We start from the raw sequence: 25074 nt of genomic DNA, 5'->3' as shown, positions 1-25074 counted from the left end.
ATATACAATATTTATATATAATCTATACATACAAATGTATATTCTGCTTATTGCAAATTGAAGTATTTAAAATTTTTTAAAAGCTCATTAGTTAGTTAGTTAGTTAGTTAGTTAGTTAGTTAGTTATAAAAAGCAACCAAGCTGAGGGGAGAGAGAGAGAGAAAATCTCAAGTAGACTCTGCACTGAGCACAGATCCTGATGCAGGGCTTGATCCCCTGACCCTGAGATCATGACCTGAGCCGAAATCAAGAGTCGGAGGATCAACCCACTGAGTAATCCAGGCACCTAGCAAATTTAAGTATTTTAATATAATTACATCAATGTCTTCCCTACAGCAGACTTTTTAAGTGCTTTACTATTCTCTTGCCCTTAATTTCCATTACTGTATTTTAATTTTTTTCCAAGTATTTTCATGCATAAGATAATCTGTTGAATAACCATTTTTTCCAGAAGGCTCCTGCTCCAACGTGGCTGATCAATCTCTATGCAAAGACCACTTTCTTTCTATATTTTCCTGATACGTTACTTTTTCTTCCTGGGTTACATGTTTTCACTGCTTTGTCTTGCTGGAGCACATTCTAAGAAGTTACAAGTGGGAAATAAATATTCCTAGTCTTCACATTTATGAAGATGCCTTAATTATATCCTCAAAATTCACTTAAAATTTTTCTAGGTGTAGAAATTTAGGATAAAAATCATGATCCCTCAGAACTGTGGAAGTTTTATTTTGTTGTCTTCTAATATCTAGTGTTATTATTGCCTAATCTGATGATACTTGATCCTTGTTTTATTGTAGTTGACCTATTTGTTTCTCTCTGGAAGTTTTTGTGACCATTCTTTATCTCTGGGGTTCTATCTTCTCATCTTTTTTGTTATTTCTTATTGTGCCAAGCACTCTGTGGAACTGTTAGTCATCTCTGCTATAATGCAGATGGAGAAAGTTTTTAGATGGACTAGGCTTTTAGTATCAAATAGCTTACATTCAAAAAATCTTGATTAAGAACTTAGTGCTGTATTCAAGCACTGGAAACTTAAATGGAAGCAAATGAGTAGATTCATGAAATAAAAACCTAGAAAGTAAAAGTGCCTAGAATCTTCCAATTATAAGGACATCATTTAAGGGTTCATTTATTGGAACAGAACTGAAACAAAAAGTCACACCTTAATCCAGATTGCAAAGAAAAATATATTGCATTTAATAAAGAAGAAATTAATAAGTCTTGACAAATTCTTTGAGTTCCTGAAAAAGTTAAATGTGTGGAAAATGGATGAAATTCATAAATACTGGAGAAATATAATGAAGGGGTAAGTGGGGTTGATTTATTAGGAAAGATTAGAAAATCTAAATATACATGGCGTGGCTAAGAAATAACTAAGGGGATTCTGTTAAGTGTGCTGAGTTGCAGCTGCACTGATTTAGGAATTGTAAGAAAGAAGAGGAATTGCTTGGGTATGTAACAAAGAATTATAATTATCTTTAATGGAATTGAATAAAATATTAATATAAGACTTAATTTGTGATACAGTACATTTCAGGATTTGTGACCATTAAAGAATTTTAAATGATGATTACTTCATTAATAAAGTGTTAGTATCCATCTCAATTTCTTAAGCTCTTTCAGGTAAACATGATAAAAATGACTATCATGAAAGCATGCTTTTTATTCTTTCCAACTTCCAAGTTGGTTAAGTTGACGGACTTAATTTTGGCTCAGGTCATGATTTCAAGGTCCTGAGATCCGGCCCTGAGTTGGGCTCTGGGCTGAGCATGGAGCCTACTTGGGATTCTCTCTCTCTCTCCCTCTGCCCCTCCCCCTGCCCACATGCACTCTCTCTCTCTCTCAATTAATTAATTAATACATTTTTTAAAAAGAATGCAGTTTCTGGAAATCATTGCAGTAGCATAAATATCTACCTCAGAAAGTTAAATTTAGTGGTTCTTAGCAAGCCCATAAAGTCATGAAAATAGCTTAGGCCACTACAACATAAAAGTGATGAAATCCACACAAAATGTGTCAAGTCCCAAAAGACAAAATAATTTTCGCTTTCTTGTGTGAACCACTCACAGCACTAAGGGTTCTTTATAAGAACTGTATATTCTTTCTATTTTGTGTAACAAGTACAGGTTAAGTGAACAACTGCTTACTTGTGAAGTACAGGTGGTGTCTGGCTCAGTTCATAAACTTGAGAATAAAACTAGATCTCCCTTCAAGACACAGATGACTCATTGTGTCTGCAAATACACATTGAATGTCTACTGTGTGTCATGAACTGGTCTGGGCCCTCTAGTGGGAGAGACAGAAAATGAGGCTCTGGGCAAGCAGAAGGCTAGTAGATGGCAGTGTTCTGAATGAAACAAAATAGGATGATGTGACAGCAGCTTGGGAGAGAAGGGGCTTTAGACTCTAAAGTTTAGAGGGTTTAAGAAAGGGCTCTGCATTTACAAGAAAGAACCTAAATCTTAACCTATTCTCAGTCTTGTCCAGTCTCTCAAGAACACATTCCAATGCAGATTTGACAACATGTCATGATATATTTTCTGATAGTGTTTAAATTAGTTTATAAACAACTCATAATTTTTCTATAGTTAATAAGGTGATTCTTAATTAAAAGACCTGATTTAAGTTCGAATACTGACTGTTTAATATCAGACCCATCTTATGGTGAGAAAACTGAGACTTGGTTTAAAAATTTGATTACAGCTATCTAACTAACATGTGGTTCAGCTGCTCTCTGAACCCACGTCAGTCTGCCTATAATGCTCCTGTTCTATCTGTGGGAGTTCTATCTTATTTTACTTTTCAGCATGAAATACAGCATTGGATTTTAGTTTGAACTTGGCTGTCATTTCCGCTGGATTCAGGGTCCCTTGGGAAAAAACAAACTCTCCAAAGATATAGGTAATATTTAGGAAGACAGATTTTGAATTCAAAAGTGGCATTTTTTAAGTGATGTTGAAACATCTGTACGAGTATTTTAATTACAGTCTAAGAATACATTAATACAAAGGAAATTGAGTTATAAAATTTATATACATTTTGATTTTTCAAAATGACTCTAGGAGAAGAAAATGAGTTAGGATCTGCTTATAAAAGAGTTTAGAAAACATATGGAAATGAGATTTACTGATAGAATTGAACAGGTTGGCAGAATTTGTGCCTTGCGTTAAATCATGGGAAAAACAAATCTTCATGAGTTTTGCACTGGACACCTAGAAGCCAAGAAAATGGATGAGAGCACTGTTGACTTGGAAGATAGGAAATCATAAAAGCCAAAGCAAGTATGTGTCCCAAAAGGTGATATCGTCATTATTAGGGCAATTTTTTATTATCTATGTACCCTTGGGCCAAAGTATTTTACTGACTTTTTGTATAAGATTAAGTCTATTGGAAATTAACCTTCTAATCGTTCAGTTTTGTTCTAAAGCTAGAAATAAAAGACAGATGATAGATAAATAGCTATAACTATATATGTAGTAACTATATGTCATATATGTAATTGCTTTTCCGCTAATTAATTTTACTAATTACATATATGCAACAAGTGATTATTAAATACAAATGTTAATTTACTCTAAATGAGTAAACCATTATTAGCATTTGTGTTAATTGACATTGTGTTAATTGACATTATGTTAATTGGTATTCAATGTAATGATGTCAAATTTAATAGCTTTATTAATTAGTATCTAAAAACACTTTTGATAATTTAAGATGCACTTGTCAAAAACACTCATTCTCTGCTTCTAAGAAATGGGTTGGCAAGTTCACGAGGAAAAACTAATTTTTTCAGAAATGAAATGCTTGAATTTACATAAAAATATTTACCCGTGAGTTGCTCCTTGAAGTACTCCAGATCAATTAAGAGAGAATGTATTTGACAGAAAATATTTATGATGAGGTACTAGCCTCATAGTACCAATATGTGGGCCTCACACAAGCCGTACTTGGATGTGAAAGGAATATGTGTGTGTTCTTCCAGAGCACATTACACCTTTTATACTATGCTGGAGTTCTGCACAATTGTTTAAACAATGGAAGTTTATGATGATGATATAAGGAATTTGGAAAGGACAGAACATGATATCTTGAAAAATTATAAAATGTAAGTAGGACTAATGAAAATGAAGATAAATACACAAAATTTGAGGAAATACATTTCAGCGATCTTTGCGCTGAAGTTCAAATTAATTTAAAAAATTCTTTAAAAATAACTCTGTTATGCTATCAATTAATTAACTCCTCCAAGAATTCCTCCTTTGTCCTCTAACTACCCTGTGGAGGAAGGTAGGTTTCTGAAGTTTCTCTTTCTTCATAAATAACTTCATCTCATTCTCAGAACAGAGAAACTATTCCCAGTTGTTTTTTCTGTTTTCTTAACTGTCCATGGACAAAAATGCTTATCCTGCCTGCAGCCTCGTCAGGTGAGGATGGTTTTTTACCCAGCAAAAGGGAAACCTATCAATTTCCTCTTGTTTTGCATCCTTTCCCATAGAGCCCATTGTCCATCAGTACAAATAAATATATAATGTTAAATAAATTGTTATAAATAACAATACTAAAAATAAAATCAGCTAGCATTAACCGAGTATGGCATGTGCCAGCTGTATTTATTGTCCCTTCCATCTTGACTTACTTTGGCCAATGGAAAGTAAAGCTGCAAAGAATGCCATATCCTGGTAAAAGCTTTTCTGAGGTATGACAAATTTGTAGCCCAGGTTCTAGACCTTCTGCTTTGGAGAACATGTCTCCAATAGTGGTCATTTCTTCACTCTGGATTCTGGACAGAAAAACTGTCTGGAAGAGACCTGAAGCCAACCACAGCCTAGAATCAAGCTCCATGGAGCTTGGCCAGGATGAACAGATCCAAGCGGAGTAGGGTACTAGGCATCCTGCAGGTCCATGACAGCTGTTTATTATTTTAAGCCACTGAGAGTTGAAGTTGTTTTTTACTGGAGCAATGTTGATTATAATCACCAGATACTATGTTATCCACATTTCACAGTTGAAGAAACTAACAATTAAGGAAAGTAGATAATTTATCAAAATTACAAAGCTATTAAATGCTAAGATTTAAATCCAGAACCTGATTCCTTAGCTTCTTTGAGCTATTGTCCTCTGACATATACAACCAACTGCCTGGTGGAGTCAGAAGGCCCCTGATATTCTCCATAATCTTTGGATTTAACACAGGGATCCACATTTAGGCTGCTGAGTATTTCAAGAGAAAATTAACAAGCTCTTCAGATAGGTCATTTTCCATATTCGTAGTTTCTAATTTATTTTGTGCCTTCAATTTTGATACTCTTACGTTTCTGTGTTTCTCATTAACTGCCATTCCCCAAAGAAGTTTTCCCTAATCTTTAACAGATTCTTCTTTAGTTTTCTTATCTCACCAGTATCACCATATACTTGCAGTGTTTTATCACATGTAATATCTCTTCATTATTTGGTACTACTGACCGCTGCTCCCTTAGTATAATTCTGTTCTCCATTGGCTTTCATGAAAGCATTCTAGTTTGATTCCCACGGTTTCCTGAATGTTCCACTCTTCATCAGGTTTTTTCTTTTCATATGAATGTTGCTTTTGATCGAATCCAGGCTAAGCTGCACCAACAGAGAGACCCAAATACATAGGCTTGACAAGCTGGAAGTTTGTTTCTTCCTCATAGAATGGTCTAGAGGTTGGTGGTCTAGGGTGGTCTAGGGTGGATAGGCAGGTCTTCCCAAAGAATATTCAACTCCTCAGTTTTATATTCTTATTTTACTATATCCCACAGATGTTTCTTGTCTGAATTATTAATCATTATTTCTACATTCCAGCTAGTGGGAAGGAATAAAGAGAGAGTGTAAAAGAGCAAGCAAATTCCTTTTTAATCAACTAATGTGGAAATTACACATATCTTTTCTACTTAGGTTCCACTGGTCATTATTTAATCACGTCTATACCTAGCTGCAAAGGAGAAAAAGAAATGTAGTTTTAAATATGAATAGATAACTGCTTTGCTGAAACTTATTTTAAAGAGGAGAATGCGTATTGCAGGATAGTTGGCAATGTCCACCAGAGCTGGTCTTAAAATTTCACATTTGTCCAATTATGACCTTACTTTCCATGTCTTTCTGTGTGACCTCATCCACATTTATGACTTATATAACTCATAAAAGAAGTAATATAACATCCTCCACATCTAGTTCTAATCTCTTTTATGATTTCCATAAGCTAATACATAGGGATTTGTTCCTTTCATCATGCCCAAAACTGAGTTGAGGAATGCTAAAAATAGGGTGAAATCATGGGAGATTTTTTAGCCTCTACTCAGATGATCTCCAAAAACATACTATTTTTAAAATTTACCCCTTCAGAATACAATACTGTCAACCATATCTGATTTTGAAAAATAAAAAACAAATTGCAAATGATCCAGTTCATATTACAGAAAGAGAATTTTGTGATCAGTTTATTTTTTTATTTATTATTTCTTTTTGTGATCAGTTTAAGTAAGTAATTCGTGTTATGCCAGAGAAATTAGCTACCTAGTTATGGCAGTTTGGATGAGAAATAATGAGGGTGTGAAATTATCATTGCATCAGTGGGGAATGGGTAAGCAGTGAAAACATCAGGAGTAAACAAGGACAACCTCAAAGATCTTGATGAGAGATCCAGTCACACTGAGAAAAAAGGGGCCCCAATGACTCACTAGTTTCTAATTCAGGAAATTGAACACTGTGGATGGGGTGAAGTTTGGGGAATAGGATATATTAGTTTGTTACCCTTAGTAGGAGTCCCCTTTGGTCCTTGCTATACATGTTATTGGCTTGACTTAAAAAGAAAAGTCTGATGGGTTACAACGATATTAAATATAACTATGAAGACAGTAATACCTCACGAAGTAGGTGATAGAATACCTCAACTTTCTTTCCAGGAAATATATTTTGAAATGTCTTCTTTGAAAAAAATATTTTACAAATCTTCCTAAATTTCTTTAAATTGTCATACCTCCCAAAATCCATATTATCCCCGGTGGTGGTGAGGATGTGGAATGTTACCATGAGAAGAATAATATTCTGCTCGCTACCACTGATGCCTAATTAGAATATTTGTCTTTATATGCTTTCTTCCATCTTTCCAGGTATATGTCTTTCAAGTATATGATCATCATTGAAGTCCACAGACTACAGCAGATAAATATGAAAATAATTTATTGGGGTGCCTGGGTGGCTCAGTCGATTAGGCGTCGTCAGAGGCTTGGTTTCGCCTCAGGTCATGATCTCATAGGTTGTAAGTTCCAGTCCCACATCAGACTCCGAAGCAGGGAGTTTGCTTGAAGATTCTCTCCCTCTGCCCCTTCTCCTACTCATGCCCTCTCTCTCTCTCAACTAAATAAATCTTTTTTTAAAAAGAAAATGATTTCTTTTTTTTTTTTTTTTTTTTTTTTTTTTTTTTTTTTTTAAAGATTTTTTTATTTATTTATGTGACAGAGAAACAGCCAGCGAGAGAGGGAACACAGCAGGAGGAGTGGGAGAGGAAGAAGCAGGCCCATAGTGGAGGAGCCTGATGTGGGACTCGATCCCGGTATGCCGGGATCACGCCCTGAGCCGAAGGCAGACGCTTTAACGACTGCGCTACCCAGGCGCCCCAAGAAAATGATTTCTTATTAATTTATTTTAGATTCCACACATAATTGAGATCACTTTTAAAGTCACTAAGAGAGTAGATCTTAAAAGTTCTCATCACAAGAAAAAAAAATTGTAATTACGTGTGGTGAGAGATGCTGACTGGACATATTGTGCTGATCGTTTCACAATACATACATATATTGAATCATTATGTTGTACATCTGAAATTAATATAATGTTATGTCAATTATATCTCAATAATTTTTTAAAAATATGCAAATGAGATAGATTCCATATATAAAGTCATATATAAAGTCATTTTTTAAAAAATGACTTTAGAGAGGATTTTGAAGAAAACTTAATGTTATTGAAGTTGTATTGCTGCTAGGAGTGCTTGTGTGCCAGATGAAAGAGTCTTTTTGTCCTCTGTGGTCCCAAGAGAGTTGCAAAGGTCAAGCCCCATCACCTCCCAGCACTAGGTGATTTATGAATCAGTCCCTCACATGACAGTCATAGAATTCAGGGGTTAGATTTGTGGACAAACTCCTTTCTGGGAGGAGCCAGATATTTAGTTTTATCACTGGAGTGTACTGAAAAAGGGAAGACTTAAGAAATTTCACACATCTTTTCAAGCTCCTGAGGGATTACTAATTATGGGACCTGTCAGCTCTCAGACACAGGCTGATCAGAAGCCCAGTCCTCAGGCAGCAGCTGGGGTAGAAGTTTCTTCCTTTCCAGGAAGAAACTGGGAGCCTTGTGCTTTTGCCTGCTCCCTCTGCACTGAAACTGGGGGAACAGCCATGAGAAATGCTTGTATACCTGTTTAGAAACTGCTTCTTTATTTGATGCAATCCTGGGGGATTCTCAAAAGCAGAGCCCTGTTGGCTTTCAGAGCTAGGTGATTTAGAAGTCCGTCCATCAGTGGCAGTTGTGAAAGTTGGGGCTTTAGATGTATGAACAAACTCCTGGCAAGAAGCTGGAGACTTGGTTTTATTGTTGGCACAAACCAGGGGGAGGTGTCCACATGGTTTTTCAGGCTCCCAGGAGGTTCCCAGTTAGCTCCCAGTTGCAAGCTGATTAGAAGCCTAAGTCTTGGTCAGCACCTGAGAACAGTACGCAGTCCAATCTCTTCTGGAGAAACTGGGAGCTGACATCTTTGTCTGCTTTATGCTGAGCCTAGGGGATGGCCAATGGGAAGTGCTTGCTGCCTGCTTTGTTTAATGTGGTCCTGGGGCTTGTCTGTCTGAGCTAGCGATTTGGGAACCAGTCTCTCAGATGTCAGGTGTAAAAGTTGTGGCGCTAGCTTTGTGGTGCAAAACCTTCACTCTTCAAGGAGACAGTGGGAGTTGGGGGTTCATTTGGAAGGAGCTGTACTGGGAGTGTTGTTTGTGGTGTGTGTATGTCTCAGCTTTCCCTACCCCTTTCAATGCAGTTATTTTCTCAGTTGCCTGATGCCTTCATTCGGAAGGATTTTTTTAAAAATTCAAGCAGTTTGTGTAGTTTTTCTTAGCACTTATTCTGTTTGGTGTCTCTGAGCTTCCTGAATCTGTGGTTTAGTGTCTGACGTTAATTTGGGGAAATTATCAGTTTTTATTTATTTTTTTTTAAGATATGGTGAGTCCACACACATGAGTGGGGCATGGGGGCAGGGGGAGAGGGAGAGAGAGAATCTATAGCAGGTTCCATGCCTAGCATGAAGCCTGATGTAGGACTCAATCTGAAGACACTGAGATCTTGACCTGAGCCGAAATCAAGAGTCAGACCCTTAACTGACTGAGCCAATCAGGTGCCCCTCATTTTTTGTTTTAAATATTTCTTCTGTTCCTTTATCTATCTCCCCTTCCTCTTCCCATTATGCACATGTTATGTATTTTGTATTTGTCCCACAGTCCTTGGATATTCTATTTTGGTTTCTTTTATCCAGTCTTTGTTCTCTTTGCTTTTCAGTTTTGGTGTTTTTTTATTGAGATATCCTCAAGCTCAGATTTTTTTTTTTTTTTTTACTCAGTCTTGTCCAAACAAAGGCAATCAAAGGCATTCCTCACTTGTGTGACAGTGCTTTTAATCTGTATCATTCTTTTTGGTTTTTCCTGAGGATTCCCATCTGATTATATTGCCATCCATTCCTCCATGCCGTCTGCTTTGTGTACTATAGCTCTTAGCGTAGTAACCAGATAGATTTTAAATTTCTGGTCTGATAATTCCAACATCTCTGTCCTGTCTTGTTATGATGCTTGCTCTGTCTCTTTTAATTGTTTGATGCCCTTTTCATCCACCTGGAGTTTTTAACTCTCAGACCCATCCACGTAGAACCTCCAGCAATTCATCAATTACAGTTCAGGTTTTCCGACACTGGTACTGGTTCCTGCAGTGATTTCTGCTTGTAGTTTCTGTCCCCAGGAAACCATGACTCCCTGTACTTACTTGTTTGTCTCTCTAATCTTGGGCACAGTAGTTTTCCCTGTGTCCTCATCTCTTCTATGGAGCCAAGAAGGGTTGTTGATTTTTTCAGTCAGTTCAACTTTTTACTTGCTGTTCAGACAGACTGGCAGCTTTCAAGCTCCTTACATGTGGAACTAGGAACTGAAATCCACCTAAAAACTTGCAAGGTTATTAATATGCTACGTAACTTACAGTAAAAGTCTTGTTCTTCAATTTTGTTCGTCATTTATCTTGCCATTTTCTTTGTGCATTAGGCAAAACTTTACACATATTTAACCATGTTTTAGATTAAAATTTAGATTTATCAGAAAAAGAAGAAGAAGAAAACACCAAATTTTTAAACACTGTGCTGGTTAACATTGAGTAGCACTAAATAAATCAAATGCCCAAATCTACTTGCTTTTGTGAAGAGAATTAAGGACATCATTGAATGATTAAATATTTGACCATTTAGATATGACTATTATTTATCATTTTTATTTTAAAAAGATATGTAACATTTTAATGCAAATATAGGACCTACATAGGTATGGTGGGAAATACTGTTTAATTTGTCTTGCCTGGGTAATTTTGCTTCTTATTTCTTCCTCCTTCCTTTAAATGCAAGAAGACATATGGATTCAAGTAAAATCGTTTCTTAAACTCCTAAATCGAATTGGAAAATATTTAATTTATACAATTTTATTCTTAATAAACTGCTGGAGATATACATGTTGGTATGTCCCCAAGACTTTTCTAATTTGTTGGTATTCCTGCAAACTTATTAAAACAAACATTGAGAGAGATAAATGAAAGCAGAAAAGAAATCATGTGGATGTTTCTTTAAAACAACATTTAAAAAAATAAATAAAACAACATATTTTATAATTTTTACCTGCCATATGTATTGTGCCACAATATCGTATATATGATATGCGCATTAGTTTTTAGTTACCAGACATTTCAACTATCAGTCCACTTATAAGGTTGAACTGAGTCAAAATTCCATGCTAGACCTTTATTAGTTTCCCCATGGCTTTCAAAGATCAAGACAAGTTTTGTATTTTACCTAAGGATTCAATATTAACCTCTATGCCACATAAAGCTGCAGGCCTGTTGAGTATCTGTGGCTGACAGTCACAAAGGCTAATGGTTGGTGAACTGATGCTTTGCAGGCACAGTTTCCTAGGAGTCATGGCATTCTCAGACTAACATTAAAAAGGTAAAATTGCATTTTGTTATGCCTAATGGAAAAAAAAGGGTCTTTGTACATTTTGTAGTTGACCTTTGCTTCCATGGAGATTCACGAGTGTTCCACTCTGTATTGGGAGGGGAAAAAAGATATAAGTACATTGATTCTTCACAGGCTCTGTAGTATAGGATCTAGTGTTTCCTGGTTTGTGCCATTAAAGTATGTATTTTATTAGTTTATAATGTACTCAAATAATTCATCTGTAATTGAAAATTAATTACTTAATAATATGCCCCATGACTATTACATCTGGATTTTATTCCACATCATAAAAGGGATTTAAGGAATTATTTTATGGGTTAAAAGTTTACCAAAGTCTGTAAATATTTCTTTCTTAACCTGACAGAATTTTGACCTTATCCAAAATCCATTTTAGGGTCTCAGCATGACTCTCTATGGAAATTGAAGTGGGTTTTTTTTCCATTTTTTTAATTTGCACAACTTTACTGTGAGCATCACTCTCATTGAAGCTATCTTTGATGGAGAAGCTAGCATTCTGTCTATATTTGATTTTTCCATATTGTATTATAGAAGGCTAAGTGATGGAGGAAAAAATACCTGGAAGGTTAAGAAAAAAAGTTCTGTCTCCATTTCCTGGAATACCAGAGAAAATAAAATAAAGTGAAATAAAATGTTTTAACTTTCCTCATGCAGCTAAAAATTGCCACATTGAACTCATTTTCAACATTTGGCAAATTGTCTCTAATTTTACAAAAGGAAAAAAAAATGACATGTATGGTGTAGTTTGCCCACATGCTATTAGGCATTTACTAAGCATTTGGATATATCCATTCAAACTAGTTCTTCAGGTGGCACCTGGGTGGCTCACCAGGGGAGCATGCTTCTCCCCCTCCCTCTGGCCCCCCACCCCCTGCTTGTGCCCATTCTCTCTCTCTCTCTCTCTCTCAAATAAATAAAATCTTTTAAAAAACAAAAACAAAATAGTTCTTTATACATATAAATCTAAAAAATTGCCAAGGATAGTAGATAAATGAACAGCAAATGACAAAAGGCAGACGAATTCTTTCCCCTTTTGTTAACTGTGTCTGGTGTGTACACATGCAGAGGGCATTGAAGTCCCAGAGATCCCTGACTCCAAAGCTGTCAAGGCCGCTAGGCTATGTGGCCTTCAATAGATTTCTTAAGATTTCTGAAGTTCAGTATTCTCATTGCTAAGATGGAGATAATATCTTCCTTTTAAGGCTGCTGATTTAATAAGCTGGCGTAGGTAAAGCTCTTGGAAAAGTGGTGGGCATTTGGTAAGCGTTAAATTAGTGATGATTAATAGTGACAATCATAAAATATTGATTTCAGCCAAAGTCTTGAGTGTCAATCAGAAATTTCCTACAATGTTCCTAGAAAGTGTATGAATACATATAAAATGTGCAGATAAAAAGAAAATGAATGAAAGACATTTGAGAATGTAAATCTTAAAGACATATCTGTTCATTTTTTAAAAAACTTGCCTTTACGTGATTATTTTATGTTAAGATAGGTGATATAACAGCAAGTTCACAGCTGTTGGTCCCAAGGTTTCCTGATATGAATGAATGATTATTCATTCCAGTTTTCCCTAAATGATATTATCTAGACAACCTTAAAAAATACTACTTACAGCTACCCTTTTGATTTTGTATACAGTTAAATGTTAGCGCATCTATTTCCTATGCATAATAGTAATAAACACGATTAATTCCATTTTGTTATGTTAGACTACCTTCTTTATACTCCCAACAGCTTTGAGGAAAGTGCTATTTCATTAGCAGTTTTGCATATGATAATGGTAATGCAGAGAGAGGTGAAGGAAGCTGCACAGAGCCATACAGCTGGAAAGTGACAAGGCTCGAATTTGAACCAAGGCTTTTGTCTCTGAAGCTCCAGCTCTTACCCTCACACCATATCAATGGAAGGGCATAAATGAGATTAAAATGAGCCAGTTGTACAGTGTTATGTGTTATTTAATTTTTTAAACTTAGGCTAAACAAAATGAAATGTTTCTAGAAGAAACAATTGGTTATATTTTAACTGTAATGCTTTTATATAATAGGGACTATCGCTTCTCAAAGTTCATTTTAGAAGTTTAAATGATATTTTCTTGAAAAAGCGATTCATTTTTAAATAACAAGGTTTACATTATATCTAAATAATTGAATTGTCAATTAGTCAATATCCTCTAAGCATACTATCTCTATTATCATAATTTTGAAAATGTGCAGTGGTATAACTGCATCTTTTTAATGTATTTTTTGTTCACTTGCCAAATTTTCTTTATGAAATTAGAGAGTGGCATAAACCCTGAATGACATTTGGCCAAGATAACATCTAATAACACTTTGTGCCAATTAGTTACATCAAACCTGCATTACCTTTAAATAATTTAATTGCTAATTTGTCAATATTCCTATAATGTAATATCTGTATATTTACATTGGAAATATGTGATGGGGCTTGATACATATGGCTTGACAATTCTCACACTACCTATCTTAAGATTAATTTATTTTTTGTTATTTGACACTTTCTTATAAAATTGGAGCAGGGTATGTGCCATAGAAAGGCACTTGGATAGGGTAATACCAGTGACCTTATGCAAAGTAATTATCTCAAAGCCTGATCTACTTTCCTGCCTCTACTAAGTCCCTTTTTTTAAAAGATTTTATTTATTTATTTTACAGGGAGAGAGAACACAAGCAGGGGGAGCGGGAGAGGGAGAAGCAGACTGCCCACTCAGCGGGGAGCCCAATACAGGGCCGATTCTGGTGCCAGGATCATGACCTGAGCTGAAGGCAGATGCTTAACCGACTAAGCCACCCAGGCGCCCCCTATGTCTCTTTTTTATTGACCGTAAAGTATCACTGTTTTTTCACATTATAATGCTTGACAGTATTCATTATAGTTGCCTATTTATTACATGTCATCACAATGGTCACTCACCAGCCCTTATCTTATTTACCCTATTGTCTAACACCAATCAAATATCCACAGACTATATGTTTATGGGGTTAGGTATAAATTCCCTTACTATGTATTTGCCTATATGTTCATAACTAGCTGTCATTACTTCGTTCCTTAATAAAACTTACAGAGAGCATAAGATGCATTAAGCCTCGTTAAAGGCTCTGGGAAGCAAAAAACAAAATTAAACACTGGCTCTTCCTCCTGAACATCCAGTCATATATACTAGAAGCAGTGAAGACTACACTAAGATTAAAATATGAGAAAAGTTACAAATCTGCTTTCTCATCTCGTTGAAGATTTCCAATGGTCTGGAGACGGGCTAGGTGGGAAAAGTTTGGCTGCGATATGTATGTTCACTATCTTTGATTTTGATGACTCTTTCATGTGTGTATGCATATGACAAAAGTTATTAAATCGTACCCTTAAAAATGCTCGTTATAAACCTACTATGCAAACTGTCAGTCCTTCAAGTTATGTAACCTGCTTAAGGCAACACAGAACGTATAGAAAACAATTGCAAATTAACTACAGTTAGTTAGAAAGAGAGCAGTGTTGGCTGAGATTGTCAGAGACAATTCTGTGAGGATACTGGAAGTTGCAGTCTCTCCTGAAGGATGGCTTGGGTGCAGAGAGATGAACAGCGTATGTAAACATATGCAACTGTGCTTCTCAATCTTTACTGAACATGAAAACCACTCGGGAAGCTTGTTAACAATTCTTCTATCTGTGGTGCGCATTTAGACAATCCTATTTAGATGTGAGACAGGCCTATGGTTTTGCAGGAAAAACAAAAGAAAACAACAATATTTCAATCCCCGATTATCCTGAGAGAGCTGATCCTTGGACCACAGGTTGTAATCAGGGAGGGATTCTCAAGTCCAGCTTGGGTTGAACTAAATATGTAAGGGTCAGAAATGATTCACTTGTAACTTCTAAGTATCTCCATGTATAAAAACTTCAAGGACGATGTAGTGATTGAAGTGTGATTTTGAATTTTAAAATCTGTTTGGGCACTAAACAGTATCTATCTGATCTCAACATTTTCAACTGTAATACTAGATCAGAGTGTCAAAAGTAATTATTAATTTTAATTATGAATTACCAGTTAATGTTTTCAAGACTTTATTAAATACTAAACTTTGCTCTTTAAAAAGGTTATTTTTTTTTTCTAGAAAAGAAAAAATCTTCCACCTTTCTTGTTCTGTGAACGAGATGCAAATGCTTGGAAAACATGTTTTCTAATCAGATTTTTGTGAAGGGATATCCTCCACTGCTCAACTTTACTGGGCAGTTCAAAGTCAATTTGTATTGTAATCCCTTCTAAAGAAAAATAAAGTACCAATCACATCTGGCTTAAGAAAGTAAACACATGAATTTCATTTTATTTTGGGTTGGCTTTTTTTTCCTCAAAAAATACTGATTTATGCGACTGTCAGGTTTGAATGCATATAACACAACTTTCTCAGATTGAATCCAATTGATTTTCTATAACAATGTCAAGCATTCAGTACATCACAGGAGCAGTAAGACTGTAATAAATAATCCTTTCAAAAAGAAAGTGATTCTTTTCTCCTTAAACACATAGGTAAACATTGTTTTTGCTCTTTTTCTATCTATAGAAGCTAAGGTGTTTTGAGTCTTCAGTTTTAGAATGCCCTTAATCCCTAACCCATTTCTCCCATGAAACATTGTTTTCCTTATGACCTTCTTTTCCGCGTTGCCTCAGACAATTGTTAGAACTGATTTCAGTCTGAGTTAAGGCCCAAGGATTTGCATTCAAAAAAAGGAAAACAAAATATTGCCACTTCACATGATCCTGACAGAGTTGATTCCGTAGAACTGGCTGTCATTCTGCTTTGCAAGAGTAGGAGACATACGGTGCATCGTGCCAGCCGGGGATCCACGGTGATTGTACTTAGGAGGGGGCGGAAGAGCAGCTTCAAAATGGTATTCCTCCTGAAAAGGAAAGCCAAAGAATTCCACACCTATACCCCTGAAGTATACTTCTTGTGAGTTTTGCTATATTTCAAATATTACTTGAGTAACAGTCTTTCTTTTATTGTTCATACTGATCTTTTACTACTACTTACTTGAGTAAAATAAGTAAAGCATTATGATTAGTCTATATGTTTGTTTTATAAGAGGTCTGTACTAAGTGCGTTATTTTTACAGTAATTTCTTATTAATTTTCAGTGCCTTTTACATACAATTTGCCAGACTAAATTTAAGCTGTGTAGGTACCATTTGTATGGTTTTAAAAAGCAATTTTTCAAATGTTTATGAAAAGGTAACCTCATATGAATGTTTTAGAACATTACAAAATCACTAGATATTAAATGCAGAAGCTCAACTAGCAGAAGGAAAGCAGATCTGGGAAAGTGAAGTGAAATTCGGGAAGAAAGAGGATCACTTCATGCCCGTGACTTGAGGATTAGTGTGATGTGATAGACAGGTTAGGGACTACTGTTATAAAGTTACAAGTGTTGTTACCAATGATGATTAGTAACACTTTTGAGTGGTTACCATGAGACATGAACCTTCTTAATGCTTTAAAATATTATCTTCTTTCTCTCACAAGAATCCTGTCAAGAAATACTGCTCTTATACACATTTTACAGATAAGGAAATTGAGAAATAAAGATGCTAGATGACTTGGCCCAAAAAATAAGGAGGAAATAGGACTTAATCTTGGAATCTGACTCTCAGGCCACAGCTGTAATCATGAAAAGTGTCTTTGCTTCCCATGCACGTGATTAGATGGGTATACATGTATAGCAAATTGGTGATGCCTGTTTTTTTACTTAGTTAATATATCTAACCCATTATTTTGTTTCCCTTTCTTTGTTACCATTTTTTTTAAAGATTTATTTATTTATTTTAGAGAGAGAGAGAGAACAGCATCACTTAGGTTACAAAGAGTTTCCGCACATGTGCTGTTTTAAATAACTGACAATTCGTATGAGGTCCCACAATTAATAAGTGACTTTCAGACCCAACTGGACAATTGTTCAATTGGTCTGGAGACTGGGGTCAATATTTCAGAGATACCATTTTGCTGGTAGGAGTAATCATTGGTCTTTGTTTTTCTCTCTGTCTTTGTTGATGCTATGTTGCCTTGTGTCTTCCAACATCTCTCCGGGGCCATACTGTGGACCCCGTGACCGATCCCTGGGTGTACTCTAACTGCCATACCCTCATGCTATCCCTTCTTAGCCGGAAGCAGCCAGAGCGGTCATCATCTCATCCCTTAACCACAGCTAGGATTACTCTTTCCGGGGGAGGAATGAGTAAGGGCTAGGTGGGGCTAGGTAGGGAGAGATAGATAGGGGGCTATGTGATCAGGCTCACAGAAATCCCAAAAAGTGGAGGTGTAGGGAAACGAGAGCTAAGGGGACAAATCGGACCACCCTACCCTAGGTGTGTGGAGTGGGTCGGGCCACCCTACCCTAGGCACCACCCTGACCTAGGCTTGTGGGGTGAATGTCTTTTTATGATAATCACTTGTGACCAATGAAGACTAACCAGACCCTAAAAAGGAAGTAAGCCGTTGAAGGTGTTATCACGAGTCTTTGCTCAATGGTGATATCGATAGAAAGGTTGAAAGGATTTAAGGTCCCCGGTTAACTTTCTATAAAAGACCAGCCTTAAAGGCCCTCAGTGGCAACCCTGTTGGGACTCCTCTCACTCTTGAGAGCTTTTTCTATACCTTCACTTAATAAACTTCTGTTGCTTTACTCAAAAAAAAAAACAAAAAAAAAAAACCACCCCACATTTATATATTTTAGAGAGAGAACATGTGAGAGTGGGGGGGAAGGGCAGAAAGAGTGGGACAGAGAGAAACCCAAGCAGACTCCTTGCTGAGCACAGAGCCTGATGCAGGACTCGATCTCACAACCCTGAGGACCCTGAGATCATGACCTGAGCTGAAATTAAGTGTTGGTCGCTTAACTGACAGCCACCCAGGTGCCCCAAACCTTTAATGGCAAAGCTGTCTCAAAGTTCCTTCATTAGATTTCCCGTCTTTTAAATCCTGGTCATCACCCATTTAGTCCTCACATCACAATTACTGCGTATCACAGCTTCACTTCTGCTCACCAACTTTCCAAGGCTACTTCTTGATTATAGGACACTATTTACATCTCTAAGCTAAGTCTGCAGAACCCTTTAAATTTTGACTGCAACCTTTAGCCTTACTGTATCCTCTCCCCGTACCATGCCTATACCTCACAGTATTTCTGTATATGACACTAAAGGCAAGACATTATTAATTGCACGTGTGGAATTTAAAAGGCAATTTCTTTCCTAAGGTGGTCTGTCCATTATTTTCTGACCTTGCCTTCATCCACACTCCTCCTCCCACTTTAAACACTTGAAGCCTTTCACTGAAATCTACCTTAACACTGTATTATTCATCAATAACTACATGAGGATTTAAAAGTATACAAAACTGACCAGATGTTATCCATTTATCTAGATCTGGCTTTGCTATGCAAAAGTCCACTCTGAATTCCAATTAACAGGTACTGTGTTAAGTCATTAGGCACCTGTTTCACAATGACTATATGTATTTCAAATTTTTGTTCTCTGATAAACTTCAGACTTTAGTCTCCTTTCAAAAAATACTTTACATATGAGTCTAGAGAAATTGTTCATATTTGGTAAACATTTGCTATCAATCTATTTGTTTTCTTAGAATGGATCGAGTATGAAATAGTAAAGTAATAAGAATAAAAGAATTAAAGTTTTAAATAATTAAGCTAAGTTGATCTTTTTCTCAGAAAATAACGAAAGTTACCGCAAACCTAGTATGACAGTTGTACATGATTTTTCAAGTTCTAGAGGAAACAGTGATACTAATGCCCTTGCTAAAGTAAATGAACTGACTGGGGGGAAACTACCATTTGAACCTATTTTTATGAGTGTGCTTGTACTTGTTTTTCTAGATCACACAATCACTCCTTCAAGGCAAAAAATGAATTTTTTCATTCTACTGCTATTATACTTGAAGAAATGAGTGTGATTTTCTATGTGTAAAGTGTACTTGGTAAAAGTCCTCCTTTCCTGTATTGATTCTTATGCACATCACTTAAATGTAATAAAAGCAGATAGCATTACAGGGCAAAAAAATGGGAAGAGTATTTTAGAAATTAAATACATCAATAATTTAATAAGAAAATTGTGACTAATAATTGCTGATTACTACTTATATATGATATAAATAGCAAGAAACTGTTTTTTTTTCTTTTCATATGTACAGGATGTTTAGGATATGAGATTTATGGAATGAGGAAATTAATGGTCTGGGATTTCTTTCATAAGTGGGTTTCAGATAGATCTCCTACTGCCTAAGAAAATAACCATAAAAAGCCTGAATATCACTTTTTTCCTATTTTATTTGCATGTGATCAAAGGGTCTATATGATATTGAGATTTTAAAATATTTTGAAGACTTTTCCATGGTTAAATATGTTTCATGAATCCCTGAAAAATGTGTATTCTCTAATTGTTAGAACCAGAATTCTAAATACTTTCATTAGAATAAGAATGTTAATTATATGGCTCAAATATGCCATCATATTTTGATTATTGTTATTCTTTTTTGTTCTACAGTTATTGAGACGTATGTGCCCAAAGTGTTCACTGTGCCAATAGGCATACTTTCCGCATCCTCTCCACTTTCCCAGATTCTTACAGGTGTTTGTTTTGGTAAAGTTTCTTGTAGAATGCCATATAATTTTGATTATGTTCTATTATCCAATGTTTCTTATTTAAAAACTTATCCAAAGTTTGGTCTATTGGTCTCTTGGCTTTAAGCTTCATATTTTTAAATGCTGATGACTCACAAAATTTTCATTTTGGCTTTTGCCTTTTCTTCTGTATTTTAGGCTCATATATCTAGCTGCCTTCATGACATTGCAAATGTTGAAAGTCTCATATTATCTCAGAATGAACATGTTAGAAATAAACTTTTGATCTTCTCCTCCACCTAAAATCTCAATCATTTTTAAGTACTATAAATGGCAGAGTTTTTTTAAAAAAGTATTTCACTGCCGTATTAGGGTGTTTGGAGAACAAGTAATAAAAACTCAAGATATCTTAGGCTGAAAAGTGGATGACTTATGTTATAATGTAGCAACTCTTGTTATAAGGTGGTAAAATATTTGGTTAAACTGTTACCAGCTGTACTTTGGGATGAAGAATGCAACCATTATCTGATACTGTAGCACCAAGAAAAATTACAGGAAACATTCAGTCTCCTGTAATTTATTGGCAGCTTTTTTCAGAGTTTTGCAAGAAAAAGATGGGCTCATACTGAGTTAGCTAGTCTGCAAAGAAGAAGGAAGGAAAGATGCCTTTAAAGGAATTGTGCGCTGTGCCCATGTCCAATGATGTAAGTTACCTGAAAGCCCAGTTAACTCGGAACTTCCAGAGTTGGCAAAGTCAACTCCTGCTTCTTTTTCAAATGAAGCAACACCAACTTTAAGTGGTGGCCTCAATGAAGCAGCTCTAGCAGGATATAAAAATTATAGGTCTAATTTTTTTTGAACTAGCCTTTATTACTTTGATAGATGTGTGTCATCCACCCACCTAAAATAAACAGGTTAACCATAATGTCTTTCTACCCATTAAATTACAAGAGAAGAAAATGGTCAAAGGCACAGAAGTCTGGTAGTAAAAGAAAACTGTTCCAAGTTTAAATTTTACCTCTCAGTGAGATTGTTTTTGTTTGTACGTCTCCATAGAATTGAGAGGAAGCAAAAATATTATTAAACTCCTGATTTTTAAATCTTCCTTCAGAAAGTCTACTGCTAAAGAACTATTCATTCAAGGTCTGGATTAGCCTGTTTCCATTAAATCAGTAAGGCAATCATTAGCTACCTCTCACCCATCTGCACTCCCAATTTTGCAGATAAGAAGCTGGGTGAATTGCTATGGTGCTAAGACACCATTCATATTACATATGATGGAATGACATATTCACAAGTCATTTTTAAATGTATGTGAAAGAAAAGGGAAGAACGTTGTCTTATTCGTAAATAACAATTGAAAAGCTCTCTTCTGTTTTCATGAAGTTAAAAATGACTTCCTCAAAACCAATCTACACAAAAGTTGATTAGTAGCTGTCGAAGGCTGAATGTGTTGGAGTGGGGAATGGAGATTAACTGCTAATGGGCAATGAGGTGGGTTTTGTTTTATTTTGTTTTGTTTTTGCGGGGGGGGGGCATTAGGAAAATGTTTTAAAGTTGATTGTTACGGTTGTCCTACTTTGTATAAACATCCTAAAAACACTTTTATTTTTTTATTAAATTATGTTAGTCACCATACAGTACATCCCTGGTTTTTGATGTAAAGTTCGATGATTCATTAGTTGCATATAACACCCAGTGCACCATGCAATACGTGCCCTCCTTACTACCCATCACCGGCCTGTCCCATTCCCCCACCTTCCTCCCCTCTGAAGCCCTCAGTTTGTTTCTCAGGGTCCATAGTCTCTCATGCTTCATTCCCCCTTCTGATTACCCCCCTTTCTTTATCCCTTTCTTCTCCTACCGGTCTTCCTAGTTCTTATGTTCCATAGATGAGTGAAATCATATGATAATTGTCTTTCTCTGCTTGACTTATTTCACTTAGCATTATCTCCTCCAGTGCCGTCCATGTTGCAGCAAATGTTGAGAAATCGTTCTTTTTGATAGCTGAATAATATTCCATTGTATATATGGACCACAACTTCTTAATCCAGTCATCTGTTGAAGGGCATCTTGGCTCCTTCCACAATTTAGCTATTGTGGACAATGCTGCTATGAACATTGGGGTGCATATGGCCGTTCTCTTCACTATGTCTGTATCTTTGGGGTAAATACCCAGTAGTGCAATGGCTGGATCATAGGGTAGCTCAATTTTTAACTTTTTAAGGGACCTCCACACTGTTTTCCAGAGTGGCTGTACCAACTTTCATTCCCACCAACAATGTAGGAGGAATCCCCTTTTTCCACATCCTCTCCAACAATTGTTGTTTCTTGCCTTGTCAATTATTGCCATTCTAACTAGCGTAAGGTGCTATCTCAGTGTGGTTTTGATTTGAATATCCCTGATGGCTAATGATTTTGAACATTTTTTCATGCGTCTGTTAGCCATTTGTATGTCTTCATTGGAAAAGTGTCTATTCATATCTTCTGCCCATTTATTGATTTGATTATTTGTTTCTCATGTATACTAAAAACACTTTAAAGTGTGCACTTTAAGTGGATGAACTGTAGGGTATGTGAATTATATCTCAATAAAACTGTTAAAAATATGAAACTGTGGGTGGACGAGCCAACCCTTTTGTCGGAGTGTAGTATCTCAGAATGTCTATGCACTATCCACTTTGTCATGAGTCCTTTTCTTTTACTACGGTTGCATGAGGTGTGGCTAGCTGTCTACATATAATGGACTCGAGAGGTTGCTGGAGAATAGCCAGTGCATAGAGGCATACATGGGGAAATGATCTGCCGCACAGCGGGGACAGAAAGTAGATGTCATTCCAGGGGAAACTGAGAGTACCGCAAAAGCACACCTGAACTATTCAAAAATGTTACAGATTCATAGCTGAAAAGTTCAGGGACGGAGTTCCTTTCTCGAAAGGAATATGGAATGGAGTTTAGACTATGATGTCTTGATAGGATTTGGTTTGTTTTATTCAAATGGAGCATATTTTTTTTCCCCTCTGGGACCTTAGTATTGAGGGTTTACCATGAGAACCAATTTATATGTAGCCCCAAGGATGTTTGCATTTCTCAGGAGAAAAAAAAAATCAAATCATAAAAGTACTTGAGTTTATATTTAACTTCATGTCACAAAATAATTTTTTTTTAAACCAGCATGTTTCTTTCCTGATTAATGGTGAGGTTAAACAAAGTGAACATAAGAGAACTATAATTTATAGAAATGATGGAACTTTTTGATTTCCAAAAAACGGTTGCTAATAAAAAATGAAAGTGCTTTAAGAAAGTAATAATGTTTGCTAGTGCATTTTTCTTACCATTTCCAATCCATAGAAAGGGCTTTCTATTAAAATTTGGCATTTGAAAGTAATTATTGTGCATGAATTTTATTAACTATATGTAAAAATCATTATTATTTCTAGAAATCTCAAAATTTAAAAAAAAGAGGTTTTCTTAGGTACAAGGTATTTAGGGCTTAATGTAATATCAGCTACTTTGAAGCAATGTAGAATAAAGCATGCCACAGACGACAATTAGGAATCAGCAGGACTCAAGAGCTTTTATGCCATTTTGCGTTTTATGTGTTTACAAAGCTGCAACCTATTGGCATTTAATTCCATATTTACTGTCTCTGGTGTCTCATTGCACAGCAGGACATGGAATGAGCAATAAACATGTTATCGTAAGTATTGTACTGAATGAGAATTTAATTAAATCACAACTTTTTAAAAAATGTTTTTTCTGTGTCACCCTTGGGTTTGACATCTTCAACTCGCTTATTCATTTTATCAATTTATCCACACTGAATTACAAAAACATGCTGAAATAATTTGACATATATTAAAGTTTCAGGAGAATAAAAGATTCATTTTGAATATATTAGCACATAAGAGAGAGTTATTTAATCTTGCTGACTTGAAAAATTATAAAAATATATAATTTAATATGCTAATTGACTGGCCTACTTATAAGCATAGTGGTACAGAACAAGAATTCAAAGAAATAGTATAAATGTTTCATTTTAATTTCATTCTATACAAGGTATATTTTTAGTTCTTTGAATATACATGATCAAATTATTTCATCTAGGCTCTTGAGAAATTAATTTTTCCATTGGCAGTCTATCATATAATTTATATATTTAGCAATGAATAGCTTATTTAAGTAACTCATTTTTTACAAGGGAATAAAATGAAGGGAGTTCTCACCTGGAATTGTATGAATGAAATAATATTATTAAATTGTGTTAAGTGCATTGTTTCTTTATGTATAGGTATAAGGGAAGGAGGGAACAGGTAAAGAGGTGAAATACAGAATTTGCTACCTTCGTTTTGTTACAAAAACCTGATGACTGTGTTGCACTTTTATGTTAAAAGTGATAAGAAAATTAGAGAAAAATAGATTAGCCATAGAGGAAAGCCAGATGTTACTTAGAATTTTATTTGATAATAGTAATAATGAAAGGAATGATATGGCAAATCTGAAGAATTTACCTCAGAGTGAGGAAAATATCAATTAATAATTGATCTGTCAAGAGAAGGTTCAAATATTGAAAACAGTAATATAGGGGCACCTGGGTGGCTCAGTCAGTTAAGCATCTGACTCTTGATTTCGAGTCAAGTCTTGATCTCAGGGTCATGAGATAGAGCCCCCTGTCAGGCTCCCACCTGGGTGTGGAGCCTGCTTAAGATTCTCTCTCCCTCTCCCTCTGCCCACCCACTTCTCCCTCTAAAAAAAAAAAAAGGAAGAAAGAAAGAAAGAAAGAAAAGAAAAGAAAACAGTAATATAGATCAAGCCAAGCAAGAGCTCAGTTTCAAGAAATTCAACTAAGGCAAGGAAAGGATATAATAGATGAACTGAATCCAGATCAGAGATAATTAATCAACTGAGATAAAGAACTCCACCAAAATCCTAAATCAGAAAAGGTTGGGATTTAGACAAAGATTTTGGATAAGAAGCATAAATAGTAATAGCTTGAGAATGAGATAAAGTTTTAAGGAAACTTGACAAATACCCTTCCCAAGGCTAGAATTGGTTTCGAATGTGGATAGCACTGAGCATGTAAGTGAATGGTTAGAGTGGAATATGTAGGAAGAATGGAGGAAGACAATTTTTAAGAGA

This window comes from Ursus arctos, unplaced genomic scaffold (genome assembly GCF_023065955.2).
Source record: "Ursus arctos isolate Adak ecotype North America unplaced genomic scaffold, UrsArc2.0 scaffold_10, whole genome shotgun sequence".
In the NCBI taxonomy this organism is placed as follows: Eukaryota; Metazoa; Chordata; class Mammalia; order Carnivora; family Ursidae; genus Ursus; species Ursus arctos.
The sequence above is the reverse complement of the archived record's forward strand: the minus strand, read 5'-3'. Positions refer to the sequence as shown.